Source organism: Cotesia glomerata, linkage group LG4 (genome assembly GCF_020080835.1).
Source record: "Cotesia glomerata isolate CgM1 linkage group LG4, MPM_Cglom_v2.3, whole genome shotgun sequence".
In the NCBI taxonomy this organism is placed as follows: Eukaryota; Metazoa; Arthropoda; class Insecta; order Hymenoptera; family Braconidae; genus Cotesia; species Cotesia glomerata.
The window spans coordinates 8,132,517-8,155,334 of NC_058161.1; the positions used below are offsets into that span (position 1 = coordinate 8,132,517).

Consider the following 22,818-nt stretch of genomic DNA (forward strand, 5'->3'; position numbering starts at 1 on the left):
TGTTACTTTAAGAATACGTTAACCTACTGGAACTTATTACAACTAACTAACTACTATAGAGTTCCTATAGCAAAATTTTTTTCCCCCCTCCGGGCGGAAAGCGTTAATTTTCCTCCCGCTGCGCCAAACGAAAATGCCGCTTTCTGCCTCCGTCGAGGGGAAAAATAGTACTCTCACCACGGGCAGGAAATAAGAAAGCCTTAGATCACATGTTTGTCGACCTCGGCTTCGCCTCTGTCAACAATTATATGTGATCTGAGACATTTCTTATTTTTCTGCCCTAGGTGAGAAATGTACTATTTCTCCGTGAACCATAGAATGAAACCAAAAATTAAAAAAACATAGATTTTATTATGTTATTGCTACCTATAGCCAAATGTAAACATCATATTATTCTTATATAGAAAAGAATCATAACTTGATTCAGATCAAGTCTATTGCATTTTTCTATAAATGAAAAAAAAATCTAACTTCTTTTTCATTTAAGCTAGACATCACGTTTTTAACATTAATAAAAATTGCATAAATATCTTTCTCAGCTCGATTTTATTTCTATAACCACAATTTAGTATTTTGATTTTTTAAAATTAAGCAAGGAAAGAAATTATTAACATTTTCTTGATCTCCGAAAAATTCAAGAAACTTTTCAAAAATTGAGTCAGAATTTCTGGATTTTTTTTATAAACAAAAATACAACATGGAATTTTAAGAGATTTTTTTAGGGATATGCAAATCTTGTTCGAATCAAATCGAATTTAATATATAGTAGGATTCGATTCGATATTCGAATAGGTTAAATTGTATTGCTGTGGGCATAATGGAATTCTCTTTTTAGGCGCCTCATGCGTTAGAAAAATTGATCAGAAATGAGAAATCCCTATTTAAAAACCTGCGGGCAAGATTCCTTCGATCTAGTATCGCGATTTCTGACAGCTTCACCAATTTGAGCTATTTTAAGTCCGTGGAAGTTTTTCCTATCGGTGAATATTACTCAAGGATGTGCAAATCTTTGTTAGAATTAGTAGCCCCACAGAAAAAGTACATATTCTGGAATATATTTCAGAATATATACTTTTTCCGTGCAGGAGGATTTAATTCGTTGTTCGAGTTAAAAATCCAATAATTTAAAAGGTTCGAATAGTTTGAACTATTCTAAGCAAAACTTTTATACTTTACAAACTTTTCAAGTTGTTCGAATGATTCGAATAGTCCCGAGTCGAAAAAATGAACTTAGATGAGCTTAAATCAATTATTTTAGTATAGCAGTTAAGTTAATTTCTTCAACTCGAGGTTCATTAAATTATTTGAATAGTTTTTTTTTTTTTTTTTTTTGGAACTTACGCGTCAGCCTTCCGGCCTAGACACGTGGGACTTACATCCCTCCTTTACTGGACTATTTACAATATATTTACCTACTCAGCGGATGTGGCCGACTTACAATCTACACCCGCATTTGCCTGTGCCCCACCCCTTAGGGGGGTGACCAAGGAAACCACAGAAACCTGGCCAGTGTACAGTCGGCAAAGGAGCCTTGGAAATCGCAGAAAAACTGCGACTGCCAGGGCTCGAACCCACGCCTGAGCGCTTGTTGTACGGGCAGTTTCAGACTTAAACCGCTCGGCCACGCAGTCGCTCTTTATTTGAATAGTTTATACTGATTATTTATTTATGTATAAATTCGAAACCCAACAGCAATATTGCTCGAAAAAGTTAGGAAAACAGTTGACCCTGAAGGCCATCCCTGCAATTTCCCGCTAATTCCATACCTGGACGCTTGAAATTGCACTTATGCCGTTTTTGAGCTCCTCGAGCTCAAAAATACAATTTATGTGTTGTTTTGAGCTCTCCGAGCTCAAAGAGATAACTTTTTTATGCTTTTGAGCTCGAAGAGCTCAAAACTCTGATAAAAGTTTGATAAAACACTATTTTTTGAATTTTCAAACCGCAATAGCTTTAGAGTGAATGAACCGATTTTCAAGCGGTTAGCGGCAATTGACGCAGTTTTTTAAGCTTCATAAAGAATCTTTAAGTTTGAATTGATAGAACAAGAAATTTCGGAGTAATTTGGAAAAAACACTTCTTTCGGTTTTCTTTCCTGCACGATATCTCTCGAACGAATCAACCGATATTGTCCGGATTAGCGGCAATCGACGTGGTTTTTCAAGGTTAAGAGCTGATTAGTTTTTGGAGTTGATCGATAAAGCCGTTTAAAAGTTATTCCGAAAAAACCATTAAAAAAAAAAATTTTTTCACAGTTCTTTTGAGATTTCTCAAAATCTATCGATCTGAATCGGTCCAAATTGTATTCAAAATCTAAGTTTGGCCAAGTCCTTTCGAATGGCACCAACCGCGATGAAATCGGTCAAACCGTTCAAAAGTTATAAGAGGTTTACATACTTACACACACACACACACACACACACACACACACACACACACACACACACACACACACACACACACACACACACACATACGTAGTGACACCCTCGCGGGGATAGTCAGGAAGCTTCCTATGACCTTCAAACATCGAGATCTGATAAAAACTCGATTTTTGCAAAACGGGGTAAAACCAATAACTTCCCGATTTTTGAAAATCTTCGATTTTCTTAGCGAGAAGTTAAAAATAGCAGAACACATAATATTTACATAGCAGAATATAAAACATACACAGTGAAAAGTTTTCCGTCATTGCGTCAAAAAAAATTTCGTGTACAACTTGTATATAGTATAATATAAACATTTACACACGAAGTACACAAAAAATGTTGTTATTCTTGTCACACTTGATTTATGTACAAAATGATCGAGTCTTTTACTGTGTATGTAGACATACAAAACTTTAATGTTATTAACTGGGTTATATTGATCTACTCAATACTACACGGAGAGAAATGGATGGTAGATACCTTTATACCAGTATGGACGAGAACGCCATACAGTATGGTATCGAAGATTTTTGTCCATTATTAAATTGTACACATAGATGATTCGACCATTGCGGGAATGGTAACATTGGCGATAGTTGTCGCGGATGCCGCAATGCTAGTATGGCCGTCAGGCCCATACTGGCTTGCCGTATGTACAATTCTTTTGGCAGGTAGACCTAGCCAATATTGTGATATTAGCTACAACACCATTGGAGTAACAACAATGTTTATTTAATTATAGACGAAGGTTATGTCCGAAATATATTATATAAATGAAAATAGTATATTACACTATTAGAGCAGAAAGTTTGAGATTTCTGCACTGCACACCATGATTATTACTAATAAGTAATGATTATAATAAGTAACTAGCTGTTACCCGCCCGCTCCGCTGGGCGTATATAGAATTGTATTTTCAGATTTAAACTTGAAATTTAATTGGAGTATTGTATTGACTTACAGAGATTCCGAATTTCATCGAATTGACATTTACCTTCTATCCATGTGATCATTCTAGCTAATATTTGTTGTAACTTTTAATGTGCAATTAATATAACATTCCCGTGGCTTTCTTCAAAAAATGAATAATAATTGACACGAAGAAAAAAATTTGAAATAAGCATTGAAAGTTTCAGTTAAAGTTATTGTAGGTCTCATAAGTGAAATTGAAATCTGCCTAGCTCAAAGTGCAGCAAATTTTGCTGTTAATTAAAATTTTTTCCGCAATAAGAACAATTCATCGGTTAGTGATCAGCAAAAATAAAATGTATGTTAATCTTTTAGTCCGTTGACTGAATAGCTACATGTAAAGTAAAATCTTGGAAATGTTATAATGACTTTTTAGCCGCTGCCAAAGAGACGATTGTTGTAAGAAAATATAATTATTAAGAAAGAAAAATATTTAAATCGGTTGACCTTGGAGGCCATCCCTGTCATTTCCTGTTTCTCTTGAGATTCTATAAAATTTTTTATCTGTAGAAACAATATGAATTTTTTGAAAATCATCACTCCCGCACTCCTATGTAGGGGAGGAAATTTCGTAAGATCCTATTCGAGATGATTTTTACATTATAAACAAAAGGTTCCAACAAAAGTTCGAGGCCATAGAAACTATTGTTTCAAAATAAGAGATTTTCATTGTTAACGCACTCGCAATCCCTTTTGGATTGGAATTCGAGAAAATCCATTCTTAGCTTAACTTGACATCATACACAAAGATTCCCACCAAATTTGGAGTCTGTAGAAGTTATAATTTGTAAATTAAAATTGTAGATTTCAAAACCCAGCCCCGTAATCCCTATCAGGAGTAGAATTTGTTAAAATCCATTTTGAGATGATCTCTTCATTAGAAATAAAAGATTCCTACCAAATTTATAGTTTTTAGAAGCTATATTTTGGAAATTAAGATTTTTTATTGTCAACACTCACTCCCGCGATCCTCATTGGAGGTGATTCGTTGTAAAATCCGCTCTTAGGTCATTTCTATATCACACATAGAAGACTCCTACTCAATTCAGAGCATGTAGGAGCTATATTTTGAAAGCCAAAATTTTTATTTGTTAACACCCAGTCCTCAATCCATATTTGGAGTAAGTTATCATAAAATCCACTCTTAGATCGTTTCTACCACACATATAGCAGATTCTTACCAAATTTGGAACCTATAAGAGCTATAGCTTGGAAATTGAAAATTTTCATTATTAACACCCACCCCCGCAATTCATATTTGGCTTAGGTTGTCATTAAATCCGCTCTTAAATCATTTCTACCTCACATGTAGCAGATTCTTACCAAGTTTGAAGTTTATGGGAGCTATAGCTTGGAAATTAAAAATTTTTATTGTTAATACCCACCCCAACAACCCCCTGTGAGGTGATCTATCGTAAAATTAATTCATATACTATTTCTACATCTCTGACAGAAGATTCCTACCAAATTTGGAGTCGATAGGAGCTATAGTTTCAAAACGGGAATTTTTCATTGTTAACGCCCCCGCAAATCCCTTTGGGGGAGGAATTTCTTAAAAACCGTTCTTAGCTCACCTCTACATGGCAAAAGTAATATTCCTACCAAATTTCAAGTTTCTAGGTCTGATGGTTTCCGAGATATCGTGATGAGTGACTATATAGATAGGAATCTCTTATAATAATATAGATGATGAACTGCTAAAAATTAGCATTTCAAATAGTAAAATCGTGATTTTACTAATCACTTTATAATATTTATCATTTAAATACTACAATTTATATTTACATGGAAAGAAAATACCATTTCAAACAATAATATTCGCTAAGTGAACTTCGAAAATGTTAAAGTATAATAATTAAGAATTTTGACTTTGATATTTATCATTTCGTAAATATTTACAAAGTAATAATATTAACAAAGTAGCAACGTCAATATTTACAAAGTAAAATGGTAAATTTTAAACGCAATGCTAAAAATGAAGCTATAATTATTGACTTGCTTGGACTGGTAAAATATACATTTTGAGTAGAATTTTTACTGTTTCAAATGTTGAATTCTTCCAGAGTAAGACCCCCTTTTCCTTATCTGAGTTCCCCTTCTTCTCATAAAATAGACTATATAATGAAACGGCAATTTGTACTGTTTGAAACTGTAATTTTTTAAGATGACAGAGTCGTTATTTACTATAATGACAGCTACTAATCACTTATTGTCGATTTTAAATTATAAATTGTGGCTTTTACACTTTCTACATTATATTCTGTAATATTTATATTTTTACCACCCCGATGTCTACTGTACTATTTGAAACTATAAAAATTAACCGGAATCCGAGTGAATTTTACAGTTTACTTTTTTTCTGTGAAATTGAGCTATTATAGTTCGAACTTTCAAATATTCGGACACCCCTAGTTTTGATAATAATAATATAAGCTGTATTTGTTAGTATTTTTTTTATATATATGTAAATGTAACAAAACCAATAATCACGATGTTAAGTACACGGGAAAAAATTTCTGGGAAAATTTACGATACAACTATTGTAAAGCTGGACTATACTTTTATTACTATTAATTGTCAAATATTTTCAAAAAATACGATATTACTATTGTAAAAAGTAAGAGATGAAAATTTCCAGTGCTGCCTCTGTATCTTTCCAATAGAACTATAGCAAATTTTACAATAGTTGAATTGGAATGTTTCTCAATTAGTGTGAGTGATGGCCGTGACAGCGCTAGACTCCGAGTTTATATAAATGTTAAATGGTATGAGTCTTAGTTTACCTCGGATAGCGTAGAGGGAGAGTCTCTGGCTGCCAACACAGGGTACTAGGTTCGATTCCCAGGTAACACGAAAATGTCGGTTTCTTTTTTCGATTATTGTACAGGTACCAATTATTCCAACCTTCTATCTCTCTCCCTCCCTAATATTTTTTTTAAAAAAACCAACTGTGAATTTTTAAAATAGTTGAATTGTAAAGTTCACAAACACATATTGTATAATTTGCTCTATAGTATCCGACTTTTTAAGACTCTTGCTAGTCTTATTTGTTGGATAAAATTTACAATAGTAGATCGTAAAAATTACTAAATGAGAAGTATAGTCTACCGTTACTATTTTATTTAGTAAAAATTACAATAGTAAAAATTTTTTCAATTTTCTTTCCGTGTAATGAATTAAATCTTAAGATAATTAACGCGGACGATAATTAAAGGATTACAAAGCGCAAGTACTGATTTATAGAGTCAAAAGGGTTAACAAATTATTACCATTGAAGATACAGCAGTAATAGTAGCGGATTTCTGGTACCTTTTGTATTTGAAATCCGCAGCACTTTCATCGGACCAACATGAATCGACCATGCGTGCAAAAGTGCCCGTATGTGCTGTCTCTATTTCTCAGTTACACTTTGTACACTTGGTGCTTGCACGTATATATTTACTGTACGTGTGACACTGCACGTTGGTGCGTTCCAACTAACAGCATGTGCACTGCACATGTGTCAAATGCATAATGCATCGACGTACAAATATGCAGTCGACTTATTTGAAAGTGACAACATTTTGTGGATTGTGTGTGCATTCTATGGAGCGTGAAGTGGTAAATACTGTGGAAATGCAATTTTCGAGATTTAAATGTTCAGTTTTTATCAAATAGTTAAATGTTAATGCAAAGATATTAGAATAAACTACCATTTGAATTTCATTTTGTAATAAATACGCTCAAGTACTTTTAACAAAGGGATTCGTATTCATTAATTATAATTATATTAAATAATTAAATTTTGTTTTGTATGCTTAATTAATGCAACACTCGTCTATCAGTTATAATTAAATCGAATAGAATATATATAGTTTGTTTCATATCAAACAATTGTACATAAATTTAATTAAGAGAAAATGTAGCTATCATAATGGTGGCCTCCATTTTCATTTAATTGCAAAATAACAGTTGTGAAAATTTTATTAATTAATTACAAAATAGTGTCATAATAAGAACTCTGCTAGTAAATTATTAAACCAAATAAAATTACAAGAATATTCTAAGCAAAATGATACGAAGAATATTTGTCAAATTTTTTTCTAAATTAATTGTAGTTAAATCTCAAACTAATTTTAATTTAAACGTGGATAATAATTTAAAATATAAAACACTATCAAATTCGAATATGGGCGAAATCGGTAAATAAGTTGAAAATGGTTACATGCACTTTTTATCTTGTTTTGATGAAAACTTTATTCCACAAATAACTTTCGTGCATAAAGTGATAGCTCAATTATATTAATTGCATCTTAAAGCGGAGCTATTAACACCAATTACAGGTATTTAACTTGTTTCTACGATTACTTTTTTACCACTTTTTTAGTTTTACTCCAAAGAAACTCACTATGCAGCTCCATTTTATAATTAGCAATTACTCTTGGACGAAAAGTCATTACTAAATCCACAGTAAAACTCTTATTAATACTCCTAGAAGAGTTTCAATTTACAACTAAACAATATGAACAATAAACTAACAAATAAATTCTGCAAAACAGATATGATCGATCAATCAAATATTAATTGGTTAGAAAATCTCACAGTCATTTTGACAAAACACTTTTTTGACAATATCTCTTAAGGGGGGCGATACATATAAATGCCTTAATTTTTACCGTTTTTTAAGGACATTTTAAACTGGGAAGGAATACTTGAATCATTTTGAAATTTTGTAGGGTTATTTATTATATATTAAAGTACAAGTAAAAATTTTTTTTTTATTTTTTTTTTCAAAATGGCCGCCGTAAAAATGAATCTGCCGAGACCCTCTTGGAAAAAGACATCAATTTGCGGGCGTTCTCACTTCTCGTACGGTAATCTGAAATTAGAAAAATTAGTTTGTACGTGTTTATAAAACATATATCTTCTAGTTAAACCAAAAAAAAATCAAAAAAGTAAAAAAAATCGTAATTTGGCACACCTCAGAAAAAAAAATTTGATTTTTTCTCATTTTTTTCAATGGTTTTTTGGTAAAAAGGGTTAATTTTTGAAAATTTTTTTGGAATATTTGAGGTTTAACTAGAAGCTATTACTATAAAGTAGACGTGAAAAAAATTTCATTGGAATCGGTTGAGAACTTTTTGAGTTATCCCGCCCGCAAATTTAAAAAAAGTCGTTTCGAGAAAAACGCGTTTAAAGTTTTGACACACAGAAACTATATGATTACAGTGGCTTACCGATTAATCAGCGATTCCAGGGCCATATAGAAGTCCTTCGGTGCGTTCATAGAACTCGTTTTTCTTTGAAAGCTCCTGTAGACATGCTTGACGAGCTTGTTTGGTCGTCAAAGAGCTGCGGCGATTTTCTCGACTCACCCTTTGCTCATCGACTTTTTCTTTGTAGGACATGCATTGGCGTCCAATATCTATTTGCAATGAGTTCATAACTCGTAAGATATAGTTAAATCCATCATTGAACAACCCTGCAGATATAAAAGCACTAATTTCTACGATCTTCAGTCCAGAGTTCAGATGTTTTGGACAGAGTCGCCAGATAGTAGAATTATAACTTTCATTTGCATTCTGAGTGTGACCACCTAAACATCTTTCAAGCAAGTCATTCCGAGATAAATCGTCAATAATCGGCTTAATATGAGTTTGAACATCAGGATGTAATGGAGCTGGATGTTTAATTTTTTTGGGGTTTTCCCCTAAAGCTTGTGACCCCAAGAGTGTAAATTCGAAACCCAGGTACCGAGAATCGAGCGCTCAGTTACAGACTTCAATAGCGCTCAAGCGCCGAGTTGAGGCGAAGCACTTAAATGAGTTTTTAATATATAAATAATGATAATTGCGTTTTGAAAATTTACAGGCATATTTTTGAGATGATAATCTAACGATTTATGAAAAAAAAAAAATAGATTTTTTTTTTTTTTACATGTATCGCCCCCCTTAACGAATCTATCGATTTCCATCTAGTTTACAGTGTTGGACGCCAGTTTTTGATAAGGATTAGAGTCAATTAGTTTTTAAAATTGATCGGTTCTTTAGTCTAACTAATTAAAAAAAAAAATTTCATGGTTGATTTTATTGAAATTAGATGATTCCACATCAAATTTTCAAGGAATTTAATTTCAATTGCCGCAACAACACACATACAAAACGAATATAATGAAAACCTTATATTTTTTGGTATTTAGAATATATTGAGTTCACAGATTGTAGAATCAGAAATTCCAGTCAAAACAAATTATTATTCACAAAGCGTCGTATTATCGTTTTCCTCCATAGAAGTTTTCCTCCATATTTACAAAAAATAATAGTTTATTCAAATTCTAATGGATGTCAAAGTTTTTCGCATTTCCACATCGATAGATGCACTAACCGTGAAATTAAAGCAACGCCGGCTGTTATGCAGAGTAGCAAAGAAAACTTCAGCAGGTGAGTCCTGCGTGAAGTTGCTGCAATAATGTATTTTAATGTAATAAAAGTAACCTTTCATGTGAATTTCTGAATTCGAATATAAAGTTTTTCCTACAGTTTTAAAAATAAAAATGTTGAAGAATGTTCAAACGAATCAAACGAGATAAATTTTTGTCTGTGAAGGTGTAGGGCTTATGGTGCAATTTAATAAGTAACGAGTGTATTTTTTTGTTACAGAAAAAAAGAGGTTAAAGTAACATACAATGTGAAAAGGAATTTGTCCGGCAAGAGCAGGGCCCGGAAACACGAGAAGATTAGACGAAAATCACGAACGCGTGGCAAGACGTGAAGCGGGGTAAGTGTTTCAGTAGAAGAGATCAATATTAGAGAAGTCCCAAGTGTTAGAATCGCATTACGAATCAACTGGACTTGTTAGTGTATTAAGCGAATCATAAGATTGGATTGGGATTGAGTGCAATTCCAACTTGTCCTAAAGTCTCTTTATCTATATGTTACACATATAATCCCGAGACAACGGTATTCCCGCGAGAAAAAGGTAATCACACTATAATGCCATCAAAAATAACCGATTTCATTAATTGAACCGTTATCACAAATTTTTTTCAGATTTATCTCTATATTTTTTTTATTATTGGTCCCTGTGACCTTAATTAAAATGAAATAAATGATTGATAAATCTCGAGATTTAACCGAAAAAATAATTCAATTTAACTTCCATTACTGTTTTAGCAGAACTAAATCCAGCTTAATTAAATAAATAAAAAAACTTTCGACACGCATTCCAGACGTGAGATAAAAAAAAGGGAAAAATACAAACAAAAAAAACATCTTCATTTATAAGCTATTTACTTTTTCGCTGAAAAAGTTACTTTTTTAACCGAAAGATAATGTGATTGCCAATAAGCGAAAAATTACTAGCGAAAATAAATTCTTGTTATGGAGCGGTGACTAGTCAAAAGTTCGGAAAGATAAAACCAATCAATGTATGTTTTATCAGATGACGGAATAATTAATGATTTTATGCATCAATGTTAATTCAAATTTTGAGAAAAGTAATGTTAAAACTGAAAGTATGTTTAAAAAAGGTCATTCGACAGCCGAAATGGAAGTAGACTTCATAATGAATAGAAAAAAAAAACTACTAGGATTATATACAAAAAAAAAACTAGTGCAACAGCAAATTTCACAATTGTCATACCGGAATAGGATATAATTTTGAGACTACACATATGATATAGTACTCAAATTGAAGCTTATATAAAGAGCTTTCAGATGCAATTTACAGAGCTTCAATAAGTTATTCCATTTGGAAATTATTCGAGTAAGAAAGTAAAAAAATATGAATTTTTATGATTTTGAAATCCTGGCATTTCTAAATTACTTGACTGATTAAGCTCATCTTCGAACTTGACTTCGGTATCTATCTGTAGAATAAGTATGCTGAGTTTGGTGGAGATCCGTTGCTAATTGTAGACACTATCGTTCTGACAAGTCGCGTTATGTCCCATATTTATATGAATGCATACATATATAAACTTTTGAACCATATGTATTTTCTGAATCAGTTTGATGAACTGAGTCGAAATGTATCAAAATTTTTCAAAAGTTTCGTCATGAAGACCAATACAATAGTTAGATTTCTATGAAATCTACTAAAAATCAGCATGAAAATATTAAATGTAAATAATAGTTACTTCAATTATTACGTCACTATCTCACTAATGTTAGTATAAGTCAAACAGAAAATCAGTAAGTGAAGTTACTGCTTTACGCTGAAGCACGGTAGAGTATGCAAATATTATTTTATACTTAGTGGATTTTTAGCGCCAATGCAGTCTATCTAGTCGTATATTGATCAAGTACTGTGAATGAAGAAATTTTATTTTTACTATCAATAAGCTGAAAACTATAAGTATCTGTTCAAGTGTTATAAAGGATCATTACAACTTTGAAACCTCATTTAAAACACAGAATCACTTCGAAAAAATATGGGGGTTAAGACTCAGACCGGGAATTTAACCCGGATGCTTACAATTAAACATCAGATGCTCTTAACATTTTCGTAAAAAATCGTTCTTCGATAAATCAAAGATGTCTTTGATAAATTACTTTACAAAAATATAAAGCTTTAAAAGAAACAAGCACTGATTACAAAAACAAAACTAAAATCATACTTATTGAATCAATAAAATTTTCGACTTTGATTAAATTTTTTTCTCTTTTTATTTTCACATACACCGTTATGCCTCGCCTCTATAATCCGCCTTTCCGGTGCCGTATCTTAGGAATGTCTAAAGAAGATAATGCGACTTTAGTTGTTTCTTGAAAAGGTCGCTACAGAAAAACAACAAAATTACAAAAAACCAATAAAAAAAAACACTTGTAAAACCAAAGAGGTTCGAGTTTCTAAAAGTTTTCCTTGCATCGATCGTTCAGAGTAAATGTCTAGTGAACTTTCTGACAAAAATTTTGTCCTTTACGTTGATTTATACTACGACTATTCCTTAAATATATATCTTACCATCACTTCTTTACGATAAATTTAATTAAAAAAGTAATAAATAGAATGCGATAATGAAACTTAAAATAATTACGACAGTTAATTTATAAAGCAGTAAATATAAACTTTATTCGGGTAAAAAAATAATCTATTTAATCAAGAGAATGAGGAAAGTTTTGTCTCCAGCGTATTTATATGGTAAAATGAGTTTTTTTTAGTTAAATTTAGTATAATTAGAAAGGTCTTGCCTGAATTTATGCCTTTTCAATATTTCATATGTTTTTAAACATTATAGTTAATTTATTGTAATAAGTTGTTGGAGTAGTTTTAAATAGATTCAAATTTCGCGATAACGTCATTGGTTTATTTTTTTATTTTCTTTTGTACATGTTAATGTGATTATATGTCAAAAATTAATCCATATAATTAAGAGACTAAGAAAAATTTTGTAACAGGTATATTTTTATTGTAAATTAAGTTTCTTTATCGAAATTTGGTACCTTAAGAAAGGTCGTAACCTAAATTTGTCTTTTTACAGTTTGATATTTTTTCAGGGATAGTAATTCGTCGTTTAAATAATTGAGATAATATAAGGACAATTTTGTAACGATCATATTATTATTTTAAAAGGAATTTTTACAGTTGAATTTGATGCTATCAAAAAGATTTTGACAAAAATTTGTGCCTCTTCACGGTTTTATATATTTTTTGGTGATAGTCAATTTTTCATTTTATTTTTTTGAAGGAGTTTTGAAAACTTTGTTGATTCTGTCACATTTTCCATTTAATTGTTTATAATTGATCTATCGTTGCACTATCATTTTTCAAATTTATAATAAAAAAGTACACAAACTTCGTATTTTGTGATTGGAAACACCAAATAATCATTAAGCCAATGTTTTTATATTTATAATTGGTAGTTCTTGGCAGTCAAATAGTGATTGCAGGTTGCTAGTAATAATAATAATAATAATAATAATAATAATAATAATAATAATAATAATAATAATCATAATAATAATAATAATAATAATAATCTATATAATTAAAGGAGATTTTCATCTATATAGTCACTCATCACGAAATCTCGGGAATGAGATTTATTAATTACTTATTTATTACGGGAATTATTAATTACTTTTGCTATGTAGAGGTCAATTAAGAACGAATTTTAAGAAATTCTTCTCCCAAAGAAATAATCTATGAACGAATTTTACGATAGCTCACCTAACAGGGAGTTTTGGAGGCACGTATTAACAATGAAAATTTTTAATTTTCAAGCTATCACCCCTGCAGACTCCAAATTTAGTTGGAGTCTTCGGTATATGATGCAGAAATAATCTAAGAGTGGATCTTATTACAACTCACACCCAATAAGGATTGCGGGGGTGGGTGTTAGAATATTAAATTTCTATTTTTAAACTGTAACTACAGGCTCAAAATTCGGTAGAAATCTTTGTGTATGATGTCAAGTTCAGCTAGGAATGGATTTTATCAAATTCCAACCCCAAAAGAGATGGCGAAGGCGTTAACAATGAAAAACTCTCATTTCCAAGCAATAGTTTCTATGGACTCGAAGTTTTGTAGAAATCTCTTATTTATAATATAGAAATCATCTCGAATATGATCTTAGGAAATTATTCCCTTACATAGGAGTGCGGTGGTGTTAATTGTCAAAAAATTCATATTCTTCAAATACAGTTCCTACATATATAAAATTTGATAGAATCTCAAGAGAATGAGGAAATGACAGGGATGGCCTCCAAGGTCAACCGATTTAAATATTTTTCTTTCTTAATAATTAGATCGATAGATAGCTAAAAACGGATTTCGCGATAACGATAATTGACTTCATGTGCAGGTTGTGTTGGAGCGATGAGTAAAATGTAAAAAAATGTATTTGTTTATAAACTAGGACTTCTTGAGACATGAAATTTATGACATATCTATTAAATTAATTACAATAACATTTACTAAAAATTTCCTTACAACAATCGTCTCTTTTATTACAACGGAAAAAAAAGTCATTGTAAGGTTTCCGAAACTTAACTTTACATGTAGCTATTTAGTCAACAAACTAAGAATTATATACATTTTATTTTTGCTGATCACATAACCGATGAATTGTTCTTATTTCGGGATCGCAGGAATTTTACAGATTAAGATAAATGCATTTTCCAAACACTTGAGATGTGGAAAAAAAATTCGACTATATAAGGTAAAAGCCCCAATAGATGATCATGTACCAGTATATGATCATCTATTGGGGCTTTTACCTTACTTATTTTAATAGAATTCGTAAAAAACATGTACAATTAATTTTCTATAAAAAATTGATGTCACAGAGAAAATAAAAAAAAAAAACAGCGAAATTCGTCGCACTTTAAGCTAGGCAGATTTCAACTTCACTTATGAGAATTGCAATTACTTTAATTGAAACTATCAATGCTCAATTCAAATTTTTTTGTTCGTGTCAATTATTATTTATTTTTATTGGAAAGCCATAAGAATGTTATAATGATTGCACATTGAAAGTTACAATAAATATTAGCTAGAATAATCACATGGATAAAAGGTACACAGTAAAAAATTTTTCATCATTGTGTAGAGTGTTAAAAATTTGTGTGTTGAATATTACACTCTAGCATGTAGAATTTAACATTCTAGTATGTTGAATCATTAAATCAACACATGAGAGTGTTAAATGCTACACACTAGAGTGTAATATTTGTGACGCGCCTCGATAATTTATATAAATTTATTAATAGTTATTAAGGTAGTACCCTCACCAGAGTCGTTTTCTTAGGATTTTTTTTTTAATTTTGGCAGATTAATGTTCATATAATTCTTCGTCGATTGGCGCAATTTGAAAATTTTTGACCATCTAGTTTCCGAGATATTTAATTTCAAAGTTTGAGTTTTGAACGCTGTTATACATTATGGTATACGGGATATCGAAAAATTTACCTACAAACATTTTTATATCTCAGAAACTTTTCTTAGGATCTTTTTAAAAAACTAGAGTAACGTTAACTAACAACTAAACAATTTAAAAAAAAAAAAATTCATTGATAATTACCACACAGTTTCAGAGATATTTATTAATAAGTAATGAAAAATTTACCAGACTTTAGTCGAGGAGGGGATACGTTAATAAAGCTGTGGCAACAGCGCAAGTTTTGTGAGCCGCGAAAGAAGTATGAGACGCGCATGCGCTGACAAATTTCAAAAGTTTAATTTATGTTAGTTGTAATATTATAGATATTAATTTTATTTATTTAAAAAAAAAAACTACGATTATTTTATGAAAATAATCGTAGTTTTTTATGATACTAAAGTTAGCCGACATTTTTAATTTTTTGATTTTTTTTTAATAATTAAATTAGAAAAAAAAAAAATTTTTTTATAATGCATTTACAGTTTTTGAAGTTTTTGGCAAGTGAAATTTTTTTGTATATTTTTGTAATCATTTTTTCAATAAAAAAAAATTCTAAAAATTTTTAAATATCGGCTGAATTAATTTTCATTTTTTTTTATATTTATTAAAAATTCAAAAAGTTAACAATTTTAATATAATAATATATATTAATCTTTCATAAGTTATAAAAATAATAGTCAGATGAAATAATAAAAAGTACTTTAATTTAAAATCAGTTAATACATAAACACAAAAATTTAATTACTTATTTTTCTGAAAAAATAAAACAATATTGTCAATTATTTTTTTTCTATTTGTTATTTGTATAGTTATTGGGATATGTGCTAGAGATTTCTGTCGTTTTTCAAGGACTTTTTTTATGAATTGTCTTTTATAAGTCGATTTTTCAGACATTGTTATTATATTTCCGAATAAATGTATGTAAATAAATAGATAAACGCATGTATCAAAATAGAAGTTAGTCTACAGCTACTCCAAAACACTACAGTATAACCACTATAAAATATCTTAACGCTCACGCAGTGTTGCCAGACAAAAGTTTATGCTAGAGTCAAAAGTTTATGCTAGAGTGTACGGTACACATACCGGATAGTCATTATTGACAAGCCTAAAACTTTTTGCTGTTTATGTACTTATTTCAGCCAATCACGAACGAAAAACTAATCGTTTGAAAAGTCTGGCAATTTTCTGATTAGTTTTTGCCAGATCAGCTTGGGCTTCCGAGCGAGTGGTACACTCAGCGGAGAAGTTACAAGTGCCGTGTTGTGCAGAATAGAAGGATGTACCCCCCTTCTATATTAAATCTGTCCTCACAGTGGATCTCTTTTTGTCACCAGGTCGACCTGAGGTACTTGGGTCACCGAATAGCCCCTATTGCACGGTAAGGGGGGCGAGGCTGTTGTTCATAGTCTGTCGTTTTCGAACGAATATTGTGGGATAATAGCTACACAGAAAGAAAGATTTCTTAACTGAAGAACAAAATTCTTAGCTCAAGTAAATTTTCGGTCGCCCGAAGGAAGACCGAAGTTGTCTTGGCCGAAGTAAAAATTTTTCTTGAAATTCTATTCTTGGTGGAAGTAATTTTTTCTTAATTCAAATTATCATAAATACTTGATACAAGAAATTTTTATATTTGATCAAGATTTTCAGATACACGGAAAAAAAAAATTTCGTTCTGGTAACGTAACTGTAGAGTTAGCACAACTATACACAGTTTACTGTTCGTTGTAAAGTTACAGTAACAAAATGTTATTTAGTTCTGATAACTCAATGTTGTTGAGCTCTCAGAGCTCTACGGGATTGTTCTCAGAGCCAAACGGTATAGTTGGGAGCGCTCTACGTTGCGCAGTAGTGGAGTGCGCTGACATATTTCATAACCTTCTAAATGGACAAGCAGAATTATTTTGTTACTAATCCATATTATTAAAAATATATGAGGACAATTAAGTTCCCAATTTATTTATTTAAGGAAATAGGTTTTTTTTTTTTTGTCAAATTAAATTTCGTTAGAACAGTTTTGTATTTATGGTTTTTCAAGGTTCATTTGCAGTGACTGTTAATTTAATTTATTAGTTGAATATATTGTGATAAGTGATAAGTTATCGGAATACATTAAAAAGACCCCATTTAACACAAAATAAAATTTGTTTTCATTTATTTATCTTTTCTTGTGAATATACGGTAGTGATTTTATGTCCAATATTTATTGATATAATTAAGAAAATGAGATAATTTTGTGACGACCATATTTTTATTTTACAAATAATTTTTATTTGTAATGTAAGTTCTATTATTATTTTATTTCTATTATAATACTATTCTTATTTGTCATATACAATTATTGTTGGCAATATAAATTCATTCTGCCGCATGTATTTATTAAATTATCAATGCTAAATCGTAAAAAAAAATTATTAAGCAGACTTCCAAAAATTTGTCATCGTCTCAGAACGATCCTGTAGAGTTGTGAGAGGTAAATAACGTTTAACTCTCAGAGCTCAACGATGTAGAGTTGCAGGAGCCAAACGGTATTGTTACTATAAGAATACGTTAACCTACTGGAACTTTTTACAACTAACTAACTACTATAGAGTTCCTATAGCAAAATTTTTTTCTCCGTGTACTTTAGGGAAGCAGCGCCACCTACTTCAGCTGAGAAAAAAATTTTCTCATCTTGAGAAAATTTTTCTCTTGAATATTTGATACCCATTTTAGATTATTTTAGCGCGCAATTATACATATTGAATGAAAAAAAAAATGATTCAATATTATTTGATCTTCCCATTTGACATGTTAGTCAATAGAAATATTAATGAAAATTTACTATCAAGATATTTAATTTTTTGGAGCAAGAGAAAAATTTTCTTAAGACAAGAAAATTTACTTCTGTCAAGAACTTAATTTTTGGAGCAAGAGAGAAATTGTCTCAAAACAAGAAAATTTTCTTGACTTAAATAAATTGTCTTGGATCAAGAAACGTATTTCTTGAAACAAGGGAATTGATTTGTTGGAATAAGTGAAATTTCTTGAGTCAAAAAAAAATTTTTCTTTCGCCCAAGTAAATAATTATGAAGAAAAATATTTTCTTGGCTCAAGTGAACCTTTATTTCTGTGTAGGTGGTTGTGGACTCCTGGACTTGGAGGTACTCCTCGTCGGAACACCTAAGGGGAGATACGGCTGGGTGTCGAGGTACTTGTCAAATCCCGGTATCTCTAGATTTGGACAACCGAGCCTCTCTTGGTTGATAGAGGGAACTGGGGAGAGTTAGATAGACCCGCGGACGCGACACGAAGTCCCCAGTAGGCTGCAAGTAGGTTACGGCTTGTCAGAAGTATTTGTAAATGTGTATATTAGATTTTGGGGTAAAAGTTAAGATAATACGTATTGTTTATTGTTTGTAGTGTATTGTATATTGTATATTTGTATCTTGGTTTGCAATAACGAATTCGAGTTGAATATTATCTTTATGTTTTTATGAGATTTGATGAATAAATTAACCTTATATTTGGAATTTGTGTTATTATTTGGTTAATATTAGTTAGTTGTAAGTTTATCTGTGTTGCGTGATCCCCATCCCGACCCTGGACACGGCGAGCTAGAGCACCGGGAAGTCGTGTTCATCACGACGAGGCTTTAAAACCTTCCGTAACGTCACATATTCAACACACAAATTTTAATACTCTACATAATGACGAAAAATTTTTTACTGTGTACAGGCCAATTTGATGGAATTTGGAATCTGTGCAAGTCAAAACAATACTCCAATTGAATTTCAAGTCTAGATCTAAAAATGCAATTCTATAAAGCGCCCAGCGGAGCGGGTAGGTAACAGCTAGTAATAATAACAACAACAACAACAGCAATAATAATAATAATAATAATAATAATCGTAAAGTTGTCAAAAAAATGTATACTTGAAAGCTGTTATTTTCATTTTTTTTTAAATATTGTAAATGAAAACTTTTCTATATAACACGTATTCGTAACCGGAGAATTTGAATTTGAAATTTTAAAATAGAAATAAAAAATTAAATAAAAAGAAACATTGCTGATTTTAGCCCTAGGAAACTTTTTCTGTAAAAAAGTGTATACAAAATAAAAATAAGTAAATAAATCAGAATAAATTGGATTTTTTTCACGCAAAGTGGATTCAGCATTTTAAGTAATATTACAGAATAAATAAATCTTGAGTATGAAGATGTAAAAAAAGTAATAAAAATAATGCGATGCGAGTCACATCAAGAAAACTCGCTAATTTGAGATTACTTTATTTTGTTTTATTTTTTGACAGTGATGCTACCAATGAATGTACACTGATAGAAGGATTTATTTGTATTAAAAAAATATTTGTTAATAGTTAACAAATCATTTATTAGAGACCATTTTTTAGTATCAAACAAATATTTCTTAGTATTTAAAATGATTTGTTTGTATTTAATAAATCAGATATTCATTTATTAAATATTAATAAATCTTTTTAAATACTAAGAAATATTTGTTAAGGACTAAAAAGTGGTCTCTAATAAATGATTTGTTAAATATTAACAAATATTTTTAACTATAAACAAATCCTTCTATCAGTGTAAAGAAACTCGCGTGTAAATGCTTCTAAGAGCTTTTTAAGAGTATCGTTTCCAGTCTTACAATTTCTTTCTGGTTGGTTTAAAATGCCGCGTTTTAAGGTAAACCACCCAGTCATGGAAATTGCTTGACGTTTGTCCGATTTTGTATTTGAATTAACTCAACTGAGAAACGGAAAACGAGTAAAGCCATAGTGTTGAGTATCTATGTAGATATTTATATATATATGTATCAACGGAATACATACCGCCAACGACTCCCACACTTTCAAGAAATTTATTCGCCCTCTGTCCTTTTATCTACCTACATCTATTTCATTATTTCTCAACGCAATGCCGCGTAACATTGTAGTGTGTATATACACCAAGAATTTAATTAAAATCCACTCAACCATGAGTGCCAAGAATTGGTCGGCGTGTCTGTTGTAAAATATTCTTCAATAGAGGCACTTTTTTATTTCATTACATTCCAGCGCATTATCGACGCAATTTATTAATTGATTCGAGAATTTTACTCGTTATCAAAAGGAAAAGAACGCAAAAGAGTTTTTCGTTGAATCGATAATAAATATCTTCAAATATTTTTTAAATTTTAACATTTTGGTTACTTTAAATTATACCAAATGTAATTAAATTATCATTCTTTTATGCTTGTATCTTATTGTAGTTTACCGTTGAGTTTTAGGCAGAGAAAAACATTCGAATTAATAAAAATAGTAATTAAAAATTTTTGCATTAAATTCTTTTTATTTTTTATTTCATTCTTTTTTATAAAGGATGAAATCATTTCTATATATAACTAATTTTGCCCAGGTACTTCGCACAACACTTTGCCGTGAAACTTTTGAATGTTAATTTGAAGGTAATGACCCATATACTAATCTAAAAAAAAAAATAATTGATTCAACTCAATAAAAAAGTTGACTTTTGGAACTTAAAATTTAATCATGAATTCTTAAATAATGAGGTTAATTTTTGAGTTAGTCTGAAAAAAAGTAGTTAAAATAATTTTTGAATTTGTTGGATAAAATTTTAATTTATTGCTGTGAAAATTAAGATTTTTACCACTTCGGAAACTTTTTGGTTTCGAATGATTTTTGAGGTTAAATTCTTGACATATTTTGAAGTTTTAAGATTTGAAGAATCTTTTCTGATGAAACTTTAATCGTCTTAGATATTTAAGCTGATTAGCCGCCGCTATTGAAGTTATTTACAAATTAAAAATTTTTTTTTCTAATTTCGCTACTTAAATTTGAAACTGTTTTAATAATATGGTCCATAAAAGGCTGGCAATGGCTTGGTCGGCTTGTTGCTCGCTTTTCGAAAGAGTGGAACCCGGGTTCGATCCCAGCACGCACCAATATTTTTCAGTGATTATAATTTAAAATATGTGCGTTACGTTACCCTGCCAGCCTCTGGAAGTGGCAGAGATAGCCGGGCGGCACACGTCTGACTTGGGCGATCACACATTTAAGCAACAACTTGAATGGGTGACCACTTTAGTCAGCGTTGGCTAGCGCGAGGGATCTCTGCACGCTAGGAGAGGGGCCTAATGCTCCAGTGGTCGATAAAGAAGAGTTTCTTATCAATCACTGTAGACTTAGCCCAGCTCCGACTGTACATCATGGGTTTTCTCTGTGGTTTCCCCATGATTCTGTTCCAACAGCCTGAGAAGGTGAGGTTCAGAGTGAATACGGTACAGAAAGCACAAGTCGGTCCACAGCCGCAAAAATTAAAAGTAGAAATGAAGTGTCGGGTGGGACTTGCTGAGGTCCAATATGAGAAATAGAAAAAGGGTAGAGCTAGGGGAAAAAGGGGAATCAGCCTTGTAAAAACCGAGAGGTGTACAAGTAAAGCATAATAATAAAAAATAATATAATATGGTCCATACCCGACTAGAAATTTCAGTGAGGCAGTGATTTGGCGCAAGTAAGGCATGCCGAATTCCAAACTTGCAGTAAGTGAGGCATCCAAACCAGGCCGAAGTTTGGGATGTAACGCAGTTGCGAGGCTCAGCCTAACTTGGCTTCCTGATTAGGTTGCAGTTTGGAAACCAAATTCGCATCGAAGAATCCAAATCTAATTCTTTCTTGACTTTTAGCTTTTTTATTATCAAGCGAAAATTAATAATAACAAATGCTTATTTTTTTATCTTCTTTTACTATTTTAAGTATAAATATTAAATTTAGGACTAAATTTTTTAAATATTTCATGAATAAAAAAAAAACAAATTCTTTGTTGCTTTTATTTAATATTATTTTTATTATTTAATTTTATTTTTTCTGTAATTTTTTTTTGTTTTTTGGAGCGTTTTTTAATGTGAAGAGGTTTTTTTGATTTGTAGATTTGATAAGCCAAGGGGGAATGAGATGATGGAGGAGTTAGATACACTAATCACACATAACACTTAACTTTACTTCACACTCGCCTTAATAGTAATTATAATTAGTAATTATTAATTATTAAAAATCGTACATGTCTAACGCGAGACTCGAACACGGTACCCGACGCACGAGGGCTCTATACCATACCGCGACGCTACGCCGATGATGAGCGACCTCTTACTTCAAGATACTTATAAGCACAACCAATGTTCGGCTTGCCTAATTTAAAACAAATAAGATTCGAATTGGGCTAGCCTAAATTCGGAAAGCCAAGTTCGCTCCAAACTAGCAAAACTCAGGTTATCGTTACTTGAAACCAGTTCGGCGTTCCCATGATATATCAGACTTAAGGAATCCATGAAACTTTCCTAGTTACATTCAAATATGGCAAGCAAACATTTCGTTCTGCCTACCTTGGTTTTTATGAGGTACAACCTAGGCAAGCCTAAGTTAGGCAAGCCAAACTTGCCCCGAATTGGTTCTTCGGCATATGCCTCAATGAAATTTCTAGTCGGGTACATGAGACACCGTGTTTATATGAACAATACACAAATACTCTCATAAATACACACTTTTATATGTATAGAACTGAAAG

General features: G+C 31.2%; 1 protein-coding gene across 9 annotated transcripts in view; it reads left to right on the top strand.

The window, feature by feature from the left end:
- LOC123264275 overlaps positions 1 to 22,818 on the top strand; it is a 175,176-nt gene that overhangs the window by 109,297 nt on the left and 43,061 nt on the right. For 7 of the 9 annotated variants that reach the window (XM_044727488.1, XM_044727484.1, XM_044727483.1 and 4 more), the window contains one exon: positions 10,037 to 10,154. The gene's annotated coding sequence lies outside the window, so the exon portion shown is untranslated. Of the gene's footprint in view, positions 1 to 10,036; positions 10,155 to 18,375; positions 18,449 to 18,479; positions 18,570 to 22,818 lie in introns of those variants that run through there. The other 2 variants (XM_044727487.1, XM_044727492.1) reach the window with 2 other exon arrangements.